At 45.6% G+C, this 16,748-nt stretch overlaps 1 non-coding gene and 1 pseudogene across 1 annotated transcript; both read left to right on the top strand.

The window, feature by feature from the left end:
• Positions 1-271: 271 nt before the first annotated feature.
• On the top strand, positions 272-6,389 carry LOC148034336 (callose synthase 12 pseudogene; annotated as a pseudogene).
• LOC148034337 (small nucleolar RNA J33) lies at positions 3,876-3,955 on the top strand. The gene has a single exon (XR_015691256.1). It is a non-coding gene; the product is annotated as a small nucleolar RNA J33 (small nucleolar RNA).
• Positions 6,390-16,748: the final 10,359 nt, after the last annotated feature.

The following is a 16,748-nucleotide window of genomic DNA, read 5'->3' as shown; positions in this document are numbered from 1 at the left end:
CATCATCCCCAAACTCTACTAAAGTTTGAGGTTCCGTTTGGAAACTTACAAGATGCACCTACTACCATAATACCATTATCCATACATTGTGGCACGTTATTAAGTAGCATTTCGAGACAAACGTGAGCTAAAATTTTTCATCAACTTGTCCGAGCAGGCGGCACCTTCTTTGGTCAAAGCGGGGCATTCGGCAACTTCAAGCTCTTAACATTATTGCTATTTGACTTGGTAGTAATGGGGAGCACAAGCCACCCCGTGGCACATAGTCCTGAGGGAGCACAAGGCCCTGGCTCCTGTAAGGCGCGTCGTCCTGAGCTAACGTACAACTTGGAGCTTGACCAATCGCACGTTGCTTATCCCATCTATCGTACAGCTTGCATGCTGAGCCCATGTGTACAACTTGGATCTTGCCCAATCGCACGTTGCTTTTTCTACTCCGTGTGCAAAGAACTTGGATCTCGATTAACCAATCGCGTGCTGAGCGCATGTAGAAACTTGCATCTTCACAGACGAACAACTCGCAATTTGCAAATAAGAATTCTGCTCCGCTCGCACTTCATTACCCTTGATTCACATTCAGAATCCTTCATCTTTCAGCGTGTGTGATCATGGCGTACTGATAATGTTCTGTGAAGGGCCGCCATAGCATTATTCTCTGGCTGATGGTTCGGGATTTGAGACAATTGCATTAATGATGCGGGGCAGCCAGACTGCAGCTGCACGAAGCAGATCGAATTCGCAAGCACGCGCAAGGCAGGATGATGATCCGCAACCCTACAGGATGCATGAATACCATAGCAGCAGTAGAGCTGGTGGCAGCAGCCATGGCAATTACCATGGCTTCCAGGATGTGGAACAAGTGGGCGAGCAGAGGAGGGAGGTGTACAACATACTGCCGCTGCAGGAGCTGGACTCGCAGAGTATCATGGCTGGGGGCGGCGTCATGGATGCGACGGTGTTCCCGGAGGTACGTGCGGCACGGGCGGCGCTGCAGGCAGTGGGGAGGCTGGCAAGGCTGGAGGGGTGGAGGGAGGGCATGGACGTGCTCGACTGGCTGGGGCTGCTCTTCGGATTCCAGGCGGACAACGTGAGGAACCAGCGGGAGCACCTGGTGATGCTGCTGGGGAATGAGCAGATGCGGCTGCTGCCACCGCCGGACCCCGTCGACCAGCTGGACGGCAGGGTGGTCCGCAAGCTCAGAAAGAAGCTGCTCAAGAACTACGCCACCTGGTGCGCCTTCCTAAGCCAGCGGAGCAGCCTGTGGCAGGTGCCGGAGTCCGCCCTCGCTCACGACCCCGACACACAGCGGCGCGAGCTGCTGTACCTGTCTCTGTTCCTGCTTGTGTGGGGGGAGGCGGCCAACCTGCGCTTCATGCCGGAGTGCCTATGCTACATCTTCCACCACATGGCGGCCGATATGAACCGCCTGCTAGACCGCCACCTCGATGAGGCGGCGCGTCCGGTCGCCTCCCGCCGCAACGCCTTCCTGCATGAGGTCGTCACCCCCCTCTACCAGGTGGTCAAGGCCGAGGCCGAGGCCTCCCGCGGTGGCAAGGCCCCGCATTCCTCCTGGCGCAACTATGACGACCTCAACGAGTACTTCTGGTCCTCCCGCTGCTTCGCGCAGCTCGCCTGGCCCCTCAACAAGGCCTGCGGCTTCCTGGTTAAGCCCCAGGCCGACTCCTTGCATCGCCGCAAGGTCGGGAAGACGGGCTTCGTCGAGCAGCGCTCCTTCTGGAACATCTTCCGGAGTTTCGACCATCTGTGGACGGGGCACATCCTGCTGCTGCAGGCTATGGTCATCCTCGCCTTCAATGACGATGCGGCGAGCCCTTGGAGCCAGCTGCGTCGCAGGGAGGTGCAGGCCAAGGTGATGAGCGTATTCGTCACGTGGGCAGGCCTGCGGCTGTTGCAGGCACTGCTAGACGTTGCGATGCAGTTCCGGCTGGTCTCTGTCGGGATGATGCTAGTAGGTGTCCGCATGGGGCTCAAGATCATAGCCGCCGCCGCATGGACGCTCCTCTTCAGCGTGCTCTACCGTAGGATGTGGCGCGCCAGGCACGACTCCAGCAGCTGGTCCGCCTCCGCCGCTAGCTCCGCCTTCTTCAACCTCGTAGAGGCCGCCGCTGTCTTCATCGCCCCCGAGATCCTGGCCCTCCTCCTCTTCCTCCTACCCTGGCTGCGCAATCTGGCCGAGAAATCCCAGCACAGAGCGTTCCACGCCCTCTCCTGGTGGTTCCAGACCCGCTGGTTCGTGGGGCGTGGCCTCCGCGAGGGCATCTTGGACAACATCAAATATACCCTCTTCTGGCTTGTCGTCCTGCTGGTCAAGTTCTCCTTCAGCTACTTCCTGCAGATCAGGCCCCTGGTCGCCCCTACTCGAGAGCTGCTGGCCCTGACTAACATCCAGTATGCCTGGCATGAGTTCTGGGGCAGAGGCAACAGGGTCGCGGTGTTCGTCCTCTGGGCACCTGTGGCCATCATCTACTTCATGGACATCCAGATTTGGTACTCCATATTCTCATCCTTTGTAGGCGGCGTTATTGGCTTGCTCGCTCACATCGGCGAGCTGCGGAACATGCAGCAGCTGAAGATCAAGTTCCCGTTCCTTGCCAGCGCCATCTCTTACAACCTTGTCGCTGAGGACTCACCGCTACGGGTCACGAACTGGGCCGGGAGCTGGTTTGCCAAGTGGCAGGAATGGTGGCAGCGCATCAAGCTTAGATATGGCTTCGGCACCACCTACGAAATGATGGGGGAGAATGCGGTGGATGCAGGGAGATTCTCCTTCTTGTGGAACGCCATCGTGAATGTGCTGAGGGAGGAGGACCTTCTGAGCGACAGGGAGGTGGAGCTATTGGAGATACCTGGCCCTGCCTGGAACATAAGCGCGGTGCGGTGGCCTGGAGTGCTCTTGTCCAACGAGCTGCTGTTCGCCTTGCAGCTGGCCAAAAATTGGAAAGCTCCCACGGACGGAACGGCCCCGGGACAGGGCACCGCACGCTTGTGGAAGAAGATCTGCAAGAGCGAGTACAGGAAGTGTGCCGTCATCGAGTGCTACGAATGTACCCTGCATCTGCTCACCAGGATCGTCAAGCCAAACTGCAAGGAATACGGTGTGATAGACAGCATTCTGGCAGACATCAAATATTCTCTAAGCAGCGGCACATTCTCGCAGAGGTACGTGGTGAAGGAGCTGGTGAAGGTACACGCTCTGATGTTAGATCTCCTGGATAACTTGATGCCGGACGCGAAGAAGAGGAAGGAGCTCGAGAAAGCAGGGCCGGATGGGCAGATGAATGCGGTGGTGCGCTCTCTCCAAAGCCTGTATGAGGTGGTGGTTCGTGATCTGCGTACAGAAGAGCACCGGCAGCAGGCCGAATCCATGGATCATGGTAATTCACCGTCGGATAAGCCTCTGTTTGTGGATGCGGTGGAGCTGCCCGACCCGACGGACGAAGCCTTCTTCCGTCAGCTCAGGCGCTTCAAGACCACGCTTAGCGTCAAGTCGTCGCTGGTGGAGGTGCCAAAGAATCTGGAAGCCAGGCGCCGCCTCACCTTCTTCTGCAACTCCGTGTTCATGAAGATGCCCCGCGCCCCTTCCGTCGACAAGATGCTGGGTTTCAGCGTCCTCACCCCCTACTACGAAGAGGACGTCATGTACGACAAAGGCAAGCTCTTGGAGAAGAACGAGGATGGCATATCCATCTTCTACTACCTCCAGAAGATCTTCCCGGACGAGTGGCACAACTTCCTGGAGCGGATGCGCAGGGTGGAACGCATCAAGGACGTCAAGGAGCTCTGGAGTTCCAACAGTAACGCCTTGCTGCAGCTCCGGCTCTGGGCTTCCTACAGAGGCCAAACCCTCGCCCGGACGGTCAGAGGAATGATGTATTACATGAAAGCTCTGGAGACGCTGTCCTACCTGGATAGTGCATCAGAAATAGAGATGCAGCGGGGCAGGGAACTTCTTGCTGCCTTCGCCAGGCGGAGTATGTCGTCGTCCACGGCCAACAGCGACCACCATATTGATCCTGCTGCAGACAGCCATGTGCTGCGGGATGCGGCTGATAGAGAGAAGCTCTCCCAAGGTCGCGCCACGGCGAGCATGAAGTTCACATACGTGGTCACATGCCAGATCTACGGGGCTCAGAAAAAAGACAAGAAAGTGCAGGCTGCTGACATTCTGTTCCTCATGCAAAAGCACGAAGCACTCAGGATCGCTTATGTGGATGATCAACTGGCCGATGAAGGCAGCGGATCGAAGCAGTTCTTCTCTGTCCTTGTGAAGTACGATCCGGTTCTCAAGAAGGAGGTGGAGATTTATCGGATCCAGCTACCCGGGCCGCTGAAGATCGGGGAAGGGAAGCCCGAGAATCAAAACCATGCTGTCATATTCACCAGGGGAGACGCAGTGCAAACCATCGACATGAACCAGGACAACTACTTCGAGGAGGCTCTCAAGGCGCGCAACCTGCTGCAGGAGTTCACCAAGCACTACGGCCTGCGGCGGCCCCAGATCCTCGGCGTGAGGGAGCACGTGTTCACGGGATCAGTCTCATCGCTGGCATGGTTCATGTCGGCACAGGAAACAAGCTTCGTGACGCTGGGGCAGCGGGTGCTGGCGAATCCGCTCAAGATCCGGATGCACTACGGCCACCCGGATGTCTTCGACCGCCTGTGGTTCCTGACCAGGGGCGGGATGAGCAAGGCGTCCAGGGTGATCAACATCAGCGAGGACATCTTTGCCGGCTTCAACTGCACGCTGCGGGGTGGCAACGTGACGCACCACGAGTACATCCAGGCGGGCAAGGGGCGGGACGTGGGGCTGAACCAGATAGCGCTCTTCGAGGCGAAGGTAGCGAGCGGGAATGGGGAGCAGGTTCTGAGCAGGGACGTATACAGGCTGGGGCATCGGCTGGACTTCTTCCGGATGCTGTCCTTCTACTACACAACGGTGGGGTTCTTCGTCAGCAATCTCATGGTGGTGCTGACTCTGTACGCCTTCATCTGGGGCAGGGTGTATCTGGTGCTGAGCGGACTGGAGAGGGCGGTGGCGGGGTCGACGGGGGCACTGTCGAACCGGGCGCTGACGGCGTCGCTGAACCAGCAGTTCATAGTGCAGCTGGGAGTGTTCACGGCGCTTCCCATGATAGTCGAGAACACTCTCGAGCTGGGCTTCGGAGCGGCCGTCTGGCAGTTCCTGACCATGCTGCTGGAGCTGTCGTCCGTCTTCTTCACGTTCTCGCTCGGCACGCGGGCGCACTTCTTCGGCCGGACCATCCTCCACGGCGGCGCCAAGTATCGGGCCACCGGGCGGGGCTTCGTGGTGAAGCACGAGAGGTTCGCGCACATCTACCGCCTCTTCGCCCGCAGCCACTTCGTCAAGGGCGTGGAGCTCATCGTCCTCCTCCTCGTCTATCAGGCCTTCCGCGCCGTCGGCAGCAGCGGCACCACCGCCTACATCCTCATCACCTTCTCCAGCTGGTTCCTCGCCCTCTCCTGGATCATGGCCCCTTTCCTATTCAACCCCTCCGGCTTCGACTGGCTCAAGACTGTCGAGGACTTCGACGACTTCCTCGACTGGATATGGCACCCCAAAGGCATCTCCACCAAGTCGGAGGTCTGCTGGGAGGTCTGGTGGTATGAGGAGCAGGACCACCTGGCCAGCACGTCCTACTGGGGGATGGCGATCGAGGTGCTCTTGAGCCTCCGGTTCTTCTTCCTGCAGTACGGGATAGTGTACCAGCTGAGGATAGCCGCCGACCACAAGGACATAACAGTGTATCTCCTCTCTTGGCTCTACATCGCCGTGGTGGCCCTCATCTACGTCGCGCTGCATCTAGCATCGTCCCAATACTCCGTCAGGAGACACTTCCGGTACCGCATGATTCAGCTCGGCGTGCTGGTGCTCGTGCTTCTGGCCCTCGCCATGCTGCTCCGCTTCACGAGCTTCGAGGTGGTGGACGCTCTCAGCAGCCTGCTTGCCTTCGTGCCCTCTGGCTGGGGCCTCCTCTCCATCGCCATGGTTTGCCGAGGCTTTCTGCAGTACACCCCCCTCTGGCCCTTTGTCGTCTCCATCGCCCGCCTCTACGAACTTAGCATCGGCATCATTGTCTTCATCCCTGTGGCTATACTTTCGTGGATGCCCGGCTTCCAGAACATGCAGACCCGGATCCTTTTCAACGACGCTTTCAGCCGAGGCCTCCAGATCTCCCGCATTGTCAATGGCAAAAATCCCAACGCCGGATTCGGATGAAATGCACAACCACAACACTCTGCGTTCTGCACCTAACCACAATAAACCAGCAACACAATTTTGCTTGCAGCACCACGCATGTCTCAATGTCACATGGGAGCATATTGTACATGATACCTGTATATGCAGAGAGCTACTTGAGCTCTCGAGCGTGTTCCTGGCTTTGTTCCAAAATTTTCCTATTCATCCAGACCACAACAGATATTCAAATCATTTTAATTTCTTTAGATAAATTCATTGACATGGAATATCATTTGGATTTCTTCAAACGCTCCAATTAATGCTAGCTTTCGAAGGACAGCCCAAATGTTTAAGTCGAAGTCGGAAGCGCTATACTAATACATCAATTTATATATCAACAGATTGGAAAGGGTACACTACTTAGCCTCGGATCAATGTGAAACTCTCTAGGCTATGCCTTGATGGCATCACATTTTTCTTTACTCTCAAAAATTAGCCAATGGTGCACTCTATGCCACTGATGTAGGTCTAATTGCATAGGATTGTAAACACAATCATGCTATCTATTTATATATGGTTATTATTTTAGAAATGCATTTCCCAAAGGCAATGGAAACCTTACTCCTAACCATGAATTACATTAGGAGCACTAAGTGGTTGAGGCTTCTAAGAAGAAGCACTAGCATACAAACAAATGTTCTAGCTTGCAAAGCTTAACCATTGTAGATTCTAGTTTTGTAAAAGCTTACATATGTTGTTTTGCTATTGTAGCAATTGCTATTGTGAGTGCAAATACATATAAAAAGTATGAATCAACTACTTTATCTCATCATCTGCTATTGTAAAAGATTTTGAACCTGGTGATGCATCACCCATCTTGCATCCTTTCAATGACTTTCATGTTGAGTTCAACAAATATCAAGGGTATTAAGTCGAAGGTCTTTAACCATAGGGGTTTAAGAGAGAGAAGGATGCAGATATTAGATTTAGGGAAGAATAAGAAAAGACAAGACTGAATGAATTTAAGAATAGGGAGACACTAGTTAAAGTTATCACAAAGCCTTTTGATTCATCTGATACACAAGAAAGCAAGTCTGATACATGTACTGTATGTACAAGCACAATACCCTATATTGGGATGATTGCCTAGCTCGAGGACAACACTTTGTTGTACACATGCTCTATGCAATCGTGCAAACTTTGAAATTCATATTCGATGCAAGAAAATTTGTAGCATATAGTAGCTACCTCAATCGGTAATGAATCCAAGTAATGGTATGAAAAGAAACCAATGCAATCCTTGAATGGGCCTTAATCTCAGGGAAGTTACTATATGTATATCCTCCACATCACATGCATTCAAGGCCTATTTATAAATATCCTTACCTGTGATTCTTTCTTGAATAAAACACAATCCTTTTCTATTCAATTTGTAAATAACCCCTTTAGAGTACACCCTTTTGTATGTGAAAAATATATAAAAATTGTATTTTAAAAATACATTATTTTGAACTCACGTGATGCACACATATATCCATGAGTAACTTACCTGAGGCCTTAATGCATGATTTTAGCCATGTTTTACTATTATTTACAGTAGTAATAAACCACATATATGATACCCGAAAATCACCCTAGAGTGGGCTCTTCATATACTTCAAGCATCTACCTATTGTAGGTAAGAAAATGCTTCGAGTGTTGATCCTTGTAACCAAAGATTCAAGAGATGGAAACTTAGGATGGTAGTATTCAACTTGAGTATCCTATTTTCCCCTACTTCTAACAGCTCAAGTGAGCCACAACTAACCTTCTTTGATCCCATAAACAATACCCTGAGTTTCCAAGAGTCTTCAATTCTCTTCTCTCTGGCCAAAACTTCACTTTTCCAACAATGAGATTTTGCCCTCTTTCTTAGGTCCACAAATAGTTTTGTTTTCTCTACGCCTATTTGCACCCCCTAAATTCACAGTAAAACCTATCTCCTTTTCTCATGTTTTTTTAATCTTTCCTACTCTATAAGAAGTCTCTAAAGACCCCCGTGTACTCCCTACAAGAGATCACATGCCTTCTTACTCCTGATCAAGGATTTACTTGAATTTCCCTTGTCCCCTTGAGTCCAATCTCAACACTTGTGACTAGACCATTGAATCAAGACTCTATCATGATGCAAGATCTCATACAACCTATCTTATCATATCATGTTCATCAACCCATGAATGCATGGAGGTATGGGTTTTCATTTTCTTCATAGTACTGACACAAAAATGAATAACAATGGTAAACTACACATTTTCTCTACACAAACCTACTACAAATCCTCGTGATCATGGCACCATACACATTCATAAGCACAATAAAGAAACAGATTGACAGTAGAAAATACAAATTTTACCTTGTAAGAATTAAGGAAAAACCTTTCCTCTTCCCCACAACTCCTCTTCATAGCTCTCTCCCCCTCCCCCTTCCCTCTCTCTCTATTTCTCTCTCTCTCTCTCTCTCTCTCTCTCTCTTTGTACTTGTATATTTGTGTATTTTTATGTGAATGCTTTTTTAGCTTCTATCTTTTCATTTAAAAGGAAAGTTAAAAAGAGCAAGTGCAAGATTTTAGAATTAGGTACATGATGTCAAAATTAGTGTTTATATGGTAAAAAAACTAACTATTAAAAAGTGCATCAAAATTTGCATATATACACTCATTTTGACCAAAGATATCCCTACTTGCTTATATGTGAAATTTCATGGAAAACTAGATGTGACCACTAATGTGTGGCATCCATCCACGTCTCTTCTCCAAATTTTTTGTACTCTCTCTCTCTCTCTCTCTCTCTCTCAAAGTTTAAGGAGAGGGTTAAAGAGAAATTGAATCTCTCAAACATATGTCCAAACTCATGAAGTGTTGAGGTCTTGATAATGCCTTTTAGGATGTAAAGAGAGAGTGCACTAGACCAATAAGGGCAAAGCCTTGATAAATGAAGTTTTATTTTAGAATAAGTAAAAGATTATTTAATAAATAGATATGGATATAATATTACTAGGAATTTTTTTTATGAATATCTATTCTCATCATCTCACAATTGTCATTATGACATCTTTTATATGAATATATCTTTTAGTCTTAACCATCTTATATTAATGACATATTTGGGATTGTATGATAATGGTAATTGAATTGAAATTCAAACTATCGAAAAGCTTAGTGTTCATATTTTTTCCCTCCCTTGTTTTGTTCTTTTCATCTCTTTTCTTCTTTGGTGGTAGCTTTTTTTCTCTCTCTCTCTTCTCCCCTCTTTTTGCCATGGATATAGAAATTCAACCTTTAACAAGGCATATAAGCTCTAAATTAATATATATTTATGTGTTTAATTCATTCCAAATAGATAGAAGATGGATTCATTCCATTACTAGCAAATCTAATTCGATTACTAAGTAATAAGAAAAATGTAGGAAAAGATAAAGATGTGAGAGCTCTTATCCTTTTGCTTGGAAGGGTAGAATTAAAGATTTTAGACTTGGACCAAACAAGAATAGATATATTTATATATAGAGATTTGCACTTGGAACCTGCAGCTTCAAAACTTCCATTAAATAGATTGAATTGTAAGTATTCCATTCTCAATGCTTTTCTTTTATTAAACTTGGTATTAGGCTTTATTTGAAAATTTTTATTTTTATTTGTAAATATCTATCCTTCCAATATTGAGGAATGGCAGTCCATTGAGTCTATTATTAATGTTATTGATGTTATGCATGGTTGGATTGAAGAAGAAATGTATACAGGTAGGAGAAAAGCATAACTTGCAAAGAATGGAATATATTTTAATAGCCATTCTTATAGTATCCCTATGTAGCATGGCCAATGGGAAGCAATATCCCTTCTTCCTTTTATCTAATTTTACAAGCCTTGAGTGGTCTTTGCCAAGACCAGCCAATAATGGGAGCTATAGATGTAAAATACTTTTTGAGATATGATGACTATTAAAACCTAATATTGTAAGCATGCTAAGCAAGCTTAGTTTACTTATGCCTACTAATGTATTTATTAATTTCTTTTTTGATGATGAGATAAGAAGATCAAAGCCCATGCTATCAAGCAAGAGGCTAGAATATGATCATGTCTAATAATTTGTCCATGAGGAGTGGGATACCAGGATAGAAGGTGAGATAAATTATAAGATAGATCAAGTCTATATTTCTTCTGAATATATACAACTCAAAATTTCATTTATTAGCTTTTATTAGAGTAGATGGCCTTATGTTGGTAGCAATCTTGTCACTTTAGATTAGAATCTTGAGGATTTTAGCAAGGATCTTGTAGTGAATCTTGATGTTTTTTTAATCAATGAGGACATTCTTATGATACCAAATGTTAGATTTGTTAGCCTACCTATGTTCGTTATATCACTCTATCATCTCTTGGTTATGAGCTCCTATTAGAGTGTTTGATAGGAGCTCTGGTAGTTTAGCTGCATTTTCTTTATTTATCGACTTCATGTGTGCATTCCTAGGCCAATTTCTACTTTCCACAATCTACATACAGCTGCTAGATATTGTCATTGTTATCTAGGATTTATTTGAGGTCTTTGTCATTTTTTTTGTGTAAGAAGCTAGGAAGAATAAGAATTAAGTGTATGAATAATATTGATGTTATGCCATGTCACACTGACATTGGTATAAAAGGAGAGGACATGTAATTTTCCTTATCTTTTCACTACAAGGGTACACACATATAGCGACGCTAAGTAGCGACGTTTTCTTTTTTGGCGTCGCTATTTACGTCGCTAATCCTCGAAATATTTTAAGTCAAAAAATGCATCAGTATTAGCGTCACTATTTAGCGACGCAAATACCAACGACTTACTCTGGTAACATTTTGCGAAAATCCGAATGTTTCTTTCAAATGTGCGCGCGAACTGCAGAAGCAAGGCGAAGGCGGAGAGAAAGAGAAAGGGAGGTGAGCAAGGAAGCAAGCCGCGAGCCGCACGTGAGGAGAGGAGGGTTGCCCACACGAAGAGGTCGTGGAAGAATAAGAGAGCACGACGGTATGCCATGTTTTGGTTTCTTTACAATCTTTGTTTTGCTTTGCAATGTAGGTTAGAAAGTGTTGGTTTCTCTTCGATCTTTGTGTTGCTTTGTGTTGCTTTGCAATGTAGGTTAGGAAGTGTTGAAAGAGAGAGAAATGGAAGCGAGTGTTTTCAAAATTTTTCTTGTGTTGGTTTTTATTCTTTGCAATGTAGTTTAGAAAGTGTTGGTTTTTCTTCAATCTTTGTGTTGCTTTAATTTGCAATGTAGGTTAGGAAGTGTTGAAAGAGAGAAATGGAAGAGAGTGTTTTTATATTTTTTTCTTGTGTTGGTTCTCTTCAATCTTTGCAATGTATATAGGGTAGGAAGTGTTGAAAGAAAGAGAAATGGAAAGAGCCGACCTCAAAGATAGATAAGTTTAGAGCCAAACTCAAAGAGATAGATACGATTTTTTTTTTAAAAAGACCTGAAATATATATAGTGGAGTGGTCCCAATATACAATATAGAATCGTTATTAAATTATCATTCCATTACATTGCAGTCAAGATGTCTAGCACTCACAACCAACATGGTGGGGATCATGAGGCTTGGCTCAATCAACGTGTCCCCTGTCCATGCACGCAATGCAAATTGGCCATTCGTCAGAAACGTCGTTTATCCATAGAGCATGTGCAATGGTATGGAGAGTTTTGAGTTGAGATAATCGACCAAGCAGTCTTGAATTGCGAGATTGCGGTAAGTTCTCTCTCATTACTATATGACATGTAATTGATTTAAGTATAACAGTTTGGGGTTATCTTAGAAGTTAGCTCCTTAATGTCCTTTACAAGGTTAGGGCCATGTCGATACATTGCAGTCCACAGATCTCTTGCGTCCAGTAAGATGGGTTCGTCCGCGCTCTATACAAATGCCGTCCGAGATAACTAACTGTCTCATAGAAGGTGATAACTCTCAACCCCCTTCTATGGGTGAGAATGCTGGAGACATGGACGATCCTCCTGCTTTTTTGGAGCCCGAGTTAGAGGACATGATAGAATCATTGCTTCCCATGGACTCAGAATTCCAAGATCCTTTGATTGCGGAGGTTGCCATTCCATTGTATGATGGGAGTCGGGTATCCCATTTAAAGACACTTCTTGCATTGTTGAGCATACAAACAAAGTATGGATGGAGCGATGCAAGTGTGACAGAGCTATTTGGGTATATTATGATGTCTATGATTCTTTATTGAAAGCCATTAAAATGTGCGATGTAGTACTCTAATAAGGTGCTTCTTTGCAATTTGTAGAACGTTGAAATTTTACATTTTGCCTACCCAAAACACGATGCCTGAGTCTCGTGATGATGCAAGACTAGTGCTACGAAAGCTAGGCATGGATTATAATTGCATTCATGCTTGCCCTAATGATTGTGTTCTCTTCCGGGGAGAGTTTGAATTGTTGGCCACATGTCCTAAGTGCGGTGCGGATAGGTATCGAAATGACTTGGAAGTGTTAAATGATGTGGATCTAGGACATGACACAAGCTATGGTGGATCAAAGATGTAAACCAAGTTCATAATGACATGGACAAGTAGAGACAAACTATTACACAAGTGAATTAGGTTCCAAGATAGATTAGCTTGGACTCATAAACACAATCTTGTGTAGAATTGACAATGACAAGACACTTAACTGAAAGTACCAAGCATCATGATATTGTGTTCATTTCATAGTCAAGTACAATGCTTTATAGGCTTTGAGTTGTTCCACTCTCCTCACTGTGCATATGGGATTCAGGATAGCTCCTCTTGGAGCATACATCATTTGTCTATTTCTCAACACCCCCCCTCAAATGATGAGTCCCTACACTTGCTGGCTTTTGCCCCCCCTTCATGATAACATGGCCCGGAAGACTAGCTCATAGGTAGCCTAGTCAAGTTAAAGCTTGAGACTTTACATCTTGGCAAGGGTTGTACAAATCAAATTCACTAAAGAAAAGAAAGATCCACTGTGGGAAAAACATATGAAAGATACAATGAAAGTTCTTCAAAACAATCTGTCAGAGTTGTTGATGGTAGTGGAAGCATATTCTTCTTCTTCTCTTTCTTCCATGTATTGGTTCTGGTGATGATCACTTTGCAATTGTTGGGCTCTCTTCTTGTGGAAACATTCACTAGCTACATGGCCAGTCTTACCACAATAGTGACATGTAATCCAATCCTTGTTATTGTTGTTGATGAATCCTTGACCTCTTCCTTTAGGTCCAACAGCTCCTTTGGTGTACAAAAGATTTTCCCTAGATGATGAGACATTGTCTTTTGCATTCTTGGTTTTTACTTTGCCTTCTTCATCGAGTAGTGAGTGCTCAATATCTTTAAGTGTGAGGCTTGGAACATTACTTAAAGTGGACATAAGATTTTCATATGGATCCTTGTTTACACTTGCAAGCAGTATGGCTATTGCTTCATCTTCCTCAATATTCTTTTTAAGAGATGCAAGTTGAGTTTTTAAACTCTTAAACTTATTAATGTGTATGGTCATAGAAGCACTGTCTTTGATATCCAGTTTATAAAACTGCATGAGAAGTTTTACCTTTGAATTCTTTGCTTGAGTACCAAACCTTTTATCAAGTTTCTCCCAGGTGGTTCTAGCGTTTCTAATGCCAGATATATGATGTAACACGTCATCACTTAGTCCCTAGGCAATGATGCCTAGTGCCCTATTATTCATCTTCTTCCATTCTTTGGATTTGAACTGTTCTTCTTCAACGAACCTGTCTTCATCATCTTCCTTCTTGTTATCTGCATCATCTTCAAATAGGTCCCACAAGTCTTTCCGCATTAGGTGATACATGGTCTTTTCCTTCCAGGCATGGAAGCCTTCTCCATTGAATTTTGCTATTTGCTCAAGTTCTGCCATGTTGAGCAGCTCGAATTAACTGAGAAAAGACCAGCAAGGGGGATTTGTGAAGTGTCACAAGGAGGTTAGTGTCAACAACTGACACTAGTTGAGTATCAATAGATACTATTCTTGAGCTTAGTATTGAATGTCGGTGCTTGATCTTCTTCTTGCTTGTTGATTTGAAGTGTTAATCTTGCTAGGAACTGAGTTCAAACTCAGATAAGAGTGGCAGTGTGTGCCCTCAGTTGAAAGGAATGAGAAATTGAAGGAAAAATGAGCTTGCACCTTGATGGCTATGGCTTCCTGGATTAGGGTTTTGATCCAGGCCTGGTTTTTTCCAGATATCTAGAGCTAGAGTTGATCATTTTGGAAACTTTTTTTATGGAAATGTAGCTTACTCCATGCTCTACAAGAGCCCCATGATAATTGTCAAGATTGTGTATTGCAGTCCGCGCCCAGATCAGCGAAATGTAACCAGGCGGAGATATGGCAGCGACGTGAATTTCAGCAATGCCAGGCTTGTAGGTATCCAATGTTAGGCTTAGATGTGATAGGAAGAAGCTCCTTGAGTAGAAGAACAATCCTCCTGAAGAAAGCACACTGAAATATTGCCTGGTTTGAGAGATATGAGAGCTCAAAGTGAGATATGTTCTGCAGGCCACAAACTGGGGCTATGGTAGCAATTGACAATAGTGACAATGCTGAGGTCCAGATAGACAAATCTCATGGATTGATGTGATACAGGGAAGCTTTGTGAGGTGAAGAACAACTTTCCAGAAGGAAGCTCAGAGAGATTTGGTATGTGGAGTGAGATACAGGAGCTTCAAGATGACAGGGTGCTGCTGGCTATGGCTGCCACAAGGTCCAACTGAGATTTGAAGTTGAAACTAAAGATATGAGCTGAATGTGGGCTGGTTAGAGATCACCAGAGATGAAGGGAGACTAGAGATTCAGAGTGTGAGCTGTGCCATGCCCAACTGGGCTCTGATACCATGTTAAATGATGTGGATCTAGGACATCACACAAGCTATGGTGGATCAAAGATGTAAACCAAGTTCATAATGACATGGACAAGTAGAGACAAACTATTACACAAGTGAATTAGGTTCCAAGATAGATTAGCTTGGACTCATAGATACAATCTTGTGTAGAATTGACAATGACAAGACACTTAACTGAAAGTACCAAGCATCATGATATTGTGTTCATTTCATAGTCAAGTACAATGCTTTATAGGCTTTGAGTTGTTCCACTCTCCTCACTATGCATATGGGATTCAGGACAGCTCCTCTTGGAGCATACATCATTTGTCTATTTCTCAACAGGAAGGACAGACTGTTCCGCAGAAGGTTTTGAGGCACTTTCCACTGATACCGCGTGTTTGTCACATTTTTCAGACCAAGAGTTTTGCAAAGTTGACTACATGGCATGCAGAAAATCAATCCACTGATGGTGTACAACGTACACCAGCTGACTCAGAAGTATGGCATCACATTGACGAGACTTTCCCTGACTTTGCAAAGGAGGCAAGGAATCTACGATTTGGTCTTGCCATGGATGGGGTAAATCCTTTTGGTTTAGGTTCCACCTCCTATAGTGTATGGCCCGTGGTCCTTGTTAACTACAATATACCACCATGGCTTTCCACCAAGAAAGGACACCTTTTGCTCAGCTTGCTTGTGCCTAGACGATACAAAGTCAATAATATGGATGTCTACCTCTCTCCACTGATTGATGAGCTAAAGGAGTTGTGGGAGGGAATTGTAGTGGAGGACATGAGCAAACATATTGGTAGGCGATCCGCAACTATAAGAGCAATTCTTATGTGGACCATGCATGACTTTCCAGGTTATGGAGAATGCTATGGTAAAGCGTGCTTTCTTATTTTGCTAGTTTTCTTTGAGCGATGTTGGTGTTATGACATGCCTCATTGTACATGTGTGTTCTGCAGGGTTAGTCACGTCAGGTTACCATGCATGTCCTCTGTGTGGACCAAGGTTGGATTCTTGTATGTCAAAATCTATGAAGAAGATGGTATTTGAGGGACATCGGGCTTCTTTGCCAGAGGGTCATGTCATGAGAGACGGATTTCTTGGTCGCCCTCCTACGAGAATGAACGCACTAAGCTGGTTTGATCGCAGGATGGTGGACCAAGACTCGCTTCCCAATGGAATGCGACGCTTCTCAATTTTCTATGAGCTGACTTATTGGAAAAAACTGAAAATTAACCACCTTTTAGATCCCATGCACATTTTTAAGAATGTGGGTAGCTTGCTATGGGACCACCTCACTAGGCAGCGAGACACACTAGGAGCAAGGATGGATTTGAAAGCAGTGGGAAAGATGGAACCATATTGGCCTGTAAGTGGCATCGACGGTCGAGTGCAATTGCCGCACGCTCCTTGGGTTTTGTCTGGCAATGAGGTGCGACGAGTAAAGGAAAACATCAAGTCCTTTTGCACGCCCATTGGCCTAATGCGTTCTCTCAAGACAGCATTCACACAGGATAACCAACTGACAGGACTCAAATCCCATGATTGGCATAAGATGTGTTAGGTATGTATGGTATGAGACTGCTTATGGCATGATTCTGCATATTAGATTTTAGAATCTCCGTTTGTTTATA

Source organism: Lygodium microphyllum, chromosome 6 (genome assembly GCF_053477565.2).
Source record: "Lygodium microphyllum isolate KBCC chromosome 6, Lygodium_microphyllum_v1.1.10, whole genome shotgun sequence".
Lineage (NCBI taxonomy): Eukaryota > Viridiplantae > Streptophyta > Polypodiopsida > Schizaeales > Lygodiaceae > Lygodium > Lygodium microphyllum.
This window is presented reverse-complemented; position numbering and strand designations above follow the sequence as displayed.